The 4,258-nt window shown below is 43.5% G+C and overlaps 1 non-coding gene across 1 annotated transcript; it reads left to right on the top strand.

The window, feature by feature from the left end:
• The first annotated feature begins 1,232 nt into the window (after nucleotides 1-1,232).
• Nucleotides 1,233-1,364, top strand: LOC116089620. Its single transcript, XR_004118401.1, has one exon. It is a non-coding gene; the product is annotated as a small nucleolar RNA SNORA17 (small nucleolar RNA).
• The last annotated feature ends 2,894 nt before the right edge of the window (nucleotides 1,365-4,258 follow it).

Genomic DNA, 4,258 nt, shown 5'->3' with positions numbered 1-4,258 from the left:
ACATGTGCTATGTTTGGATATTGTGGTTTCACTTTGCTGCCTAAATATAAAAACCCATTTCACCCCAAGTAAAGCACGCTTTGGTACATTTACTTAGCGTCCTTTGTCTTTTGTTCTTGAACTGTTTATTCCCACAGGTCTAGTCCAATCTCCAGTTCGAAGTTACTCACAACCTGTGTAGATCTGCTGGTTGGACTCTACAGGGGGGGAGAAACTGGGAGAGGAGATATCATTTGAAATGTAAATAAAGAAAATATCTTTAAAAAAAAAAAAAAGCTCTTTCTTTTCCCATCAATCTGTTCCTTTGGTCACTAGCTTTACCAGGCAGCAGCAACAGACTCAAACACTTTTCATAAGCCTCTCAGCAGCTGCAGGCTGTTACAAAGGCAAGCTGGTCCCTGTTCTCCGGATAAGTACTTAAGGAATGTGAACAATTAGATATAGGATTCTTAGAATAGACGCAAAAACAATGTAAGGAAGCCAGAAAGAAAAACTTCTATAAACCAATGGGAATTATATGCCTAAAAGCTTGGAGGTGTGGAAGTAGAGAGACTGTGGTCATCTAAAGCAGAGATTGGTTCCATTCATACATTTGACACACTCATTCAGCAACTAATCCTTACTAATCCTAACTAACTAGAAGCCCTGAGCCTTCACCATAGAAACCGTGCAGGTCCTGCCTGCAGAGAGATTATATTCTAGTAAAAGAGACACAACAGTTAAATAACCATACATATAAACACAATGGCTCACTTGGGGCAATTGTGGTTGGAGCACACACTGTTGGTGACTCAGGCCTTAGGAATGGCCATGCTTCACATGGATGAGACTATCCTCTGAGATATGTGTAACTTTTGAGCGAACCCCTATCCCCAACATCTTACTCCTAAACTAATCTGTTCTATCAGTAACTTTTCCAGATTGCCCTCTGACATCTGGTACAAAAAAATACTTGGAATTTAGCAAACCCTGGTAGCCCATGGCCAATCTCAGGTGGGAGTCAGTGTGAGTCTCAACATTTGCATAAACTTTGCAATTCAGTTTCCCCTCGGGGCTCCCTTGCAGATCAAGCAGAAGCCAGGTTCACTTGAAACCATACTCTGGTGTGGTTCTTTTCACCTCCAATCAGTTTACTGACTGGAATCTTGTTAGTAAATCCTGAACACACTCACTCCCCACCTCAGAATCTATTTTTACATAATGTCATCTAAGGCAATAAGATTCTGAAAGTGCCTTCCTCTAGAAACATCTCAGGTGTGGCTGCTGTGTCACATGTGGTTCAGTAGGTGGCAGAGAGGAGAGAGGCTATGTCTGTGCCCAGTGTTCTGACCTATGAACATCTGAATGATTAGGAACCTAACATTCCCTGAAAAAACTCGAGCCTGAGATGATCACCAGTCCAATGCCAGACAGGCCCAGACTCCCTAGCAGGAGTGAGCCTAAGACAGCCATCTGACTGACACTATAGGACTCAGATAGGGAGCTAGCCTGAAATGAGCACCAGTCCAATCTGGCACTGTGCAGGCCTGGAGGTTGTGGGACTGACCAAATCCAATATGACCCCTGCCCAGAGCCCATAATGCACAAGTGGGAGCCATAGCTCCTGAGACCACTCTTGAGATGACCCCAGACATTCAGAGGCTCCAAGTGTCAAGTAAGTGGTGGACAAATGGAAAAGAAAGAGAAACAGAAGGCTGTGTGGACAATGAAGAGAGGCAGAACTGGAAACTTGAAGGTGGTTGAGGAACAGTCGGATGTGAGTAGACAATGATGCCACCTGGGACTGTTTGTGTTTGTGGCCCCGCAACAGCAAGGTTCTGTTTCCACCAAAGGCCAGGTGATAGCCACAGTCTGTGGTGCCAACCAGGGCCATGTTGATGTCTGAGGGCTGTGCAAAACTGGCCCACCCTTTACCTGGGCATCATGGAAGAGCTGGCCCCCGGGCATGAAAGCAGGAATACTGTCCCTACCCTTCACCTGCTCGCACTTGGGAGAGCAGACTCTGCACCTCACCTGGGCATCACAATAGACCTAGCCCCAGATACAGTGGTTGCAGGTGAGCCAGCCCCCAGGCATTAGTATGTGAAAGCCAGCCCTTCCTCTTGTCTGCTATGTAGTGGCATAAGTGACAGAGTTCTCTTCCCTCTCTCTTTTTCCCTCATGACAGCTTGGGTTCCTGAGAGTAGGAGACCTGTCCCTTCCTCTCACCTGCTACACTCAGGAGAGCTGGCCCTGATGGAAGGGGCATGCATAAGACAGCCCTGAGGGTAGGAGCATAGGAGGGTTGACCTACAACTTCTCTACCATTTGGAAGCATGGACAAAGAAGAAATGTCCTCCCTATCCTTGAGCCTTGCTATCTATGGCTAGTGGGAGAGCTGGCCCTAGGGTCATGAGAACAAGAGAGCTGTCCCTGCCCCCTTACCAGTTGCAGCACTCAGGAAAGCAGGACTTGCAACAGGTTAGGGCTGGCCCTAGTTGGGGGTATTGCTGGTGATCTATTCCCAAGGGCATGAAAGCAAGATAGCTGGTGGGCTGATCAACCCAGATCTGGGGCTTTGAGTTCACTCACTCCAACATCTACCCCCATTGATGAACTGCTGGAGTGCATGAAGAGGACAGTTCTATAGATCCAAAGCTACAGGATCTCCATGACACAGGGCACAAGCCAGCAGAGAGGAGTCCCAGTGGGGTTCCAATAGTGAGAGTGTAGCAGAAGTCATAGGCCTCATACCAGGCCAACAAATCATTACAATGAACATTTGTAAGCCAAGAAGTGGCTTACAAAAGGATATACTGTGGAACTCACTGGGATATACTACAGCTTCCACAATAAATTTATTTTCCTCTGTTGTGGGGGAGGTTGCAAGTGTAGCAGGTGGGTTGAAGGGGAGGGTGAGATGAGTAGGATTGGGGTACATGATGTGAAATTCACAAAGAATCAATAAAAAGTTTTTTACAATAAAAGATTCTGAAAGTACATGATTGGGAGATTTGAACAAGGCTTTCCTGAAAAAAATAACTGATTTGAAGGGGGAAATCAAGTAAATTGTTTGGAAGACAAGGATACAGGCTTCCAGAGAGTACTATTATGAACAAAGGCCCTGTGGCAGAAAGGCATGTGGCTTCTTGGATCACCTGAAAGAAAGTTTGTATACATGAAACTACATAGTAGGACGGAGACTGGTGTGCTATAAGAGGACAAGATGGACTCAGACACAAGCCCAACATCAGTTTACAGACCAGTGTAATTCTGGCACTCAGATAGATGGAGGCACGGGGATCTTGAATTCATTCAAGGGCAGCCTAGGCTACATGGCATGGCCCCATTTTAAAAAGGAAGGTCTCAATGCTGCTCTTTCTAGAATAGCAGAATGCTTGACAGTGAAGCAACTCTGCCCAGATTCAAGTCTTACCTCTCTTACTTCACAGGGTACGAACCATTTTAGGTAACCTCCTGAATATCTGTTTCCTATGGGTAAAATGGGAATAATGACAATATCTTCTTCTAAAAACAAACAAACAAGAAAACAGACAATATCTTCTTCTAGAATGCTGTGATAATTAAATAACTGAAAAACACTTGAAGCAGATGACAGTAGGTTCTGCATGTTATTAGTATTGTTATAAAGATTTGTTTTCTATATTTATATACTTATTCTATAAGTATATATATACTTATGTTATATAAGTTATTATATAAGTATACTTATAGAATTCTTATACTATAAGTATGATATATGGGATTTATTATAATGATTTACAGGCTACAGTTCAGATAATCCAACATTGGTGGCTATGAACAGAAAATACAAGAATCCCGTAGTTTCTCAGTCCACAAGTTTGGATATTTTAGTTGGTCTTCAGTAGATGCTGAAATCCCAAATCAGTAGGCTCTAATGCCAGTAAAGGAATGGACGTGCTAGCAAAGTGGGAGCAAACAGGCAAAGAGCAAAAGCTCCCTTCTTCCATGTCTTTTACATAAGCTTTCAGCAGAAGCTGTGACCCAGATTAAAGGCATGTGTCTCCTCACTTCAAAGATCTGGATTAGAAGTGAATCTTCCTACTTCAAGATTAAGCAAAAATCCCTCACAGGTGTGCCCTTCGTTTTTGGATTTTAGTTAATTCCAGATGTTATCAAGTTGACAACCAAGAATAGCCATCACCGTCTTCATATTTCAAATGATCATTTATGAGTAAGGGTTGTAGCTCAGTGATATATCTAGCATTCTAAAGTACCACAAAAAAAAAAAAAAAAA

The sequence above is a fragment of the Mastomys coucha genome, unplaced genomic scaffold (genome assembly GCF_008632895.1).
Source record: "Mastomys coucha isolate ucsf_1 unplaced genomic scaffold, UCSF_Mcou_1 pScaffold14, whole genome shotgun sequence".
In the NCBI taxonomy this organism is placed as follows: domain Eukaryota; kingdom Metazoa; phylum Chordata; class Mammalia; order Rodentia; family Muridae; genus Mastomys; species Mastomys coucha.
The sequence above is the reverse complement of the archived record's forward strand: the minus strand, read 5'-3'. Positions and strand labels throughout refer to the sequence as shown.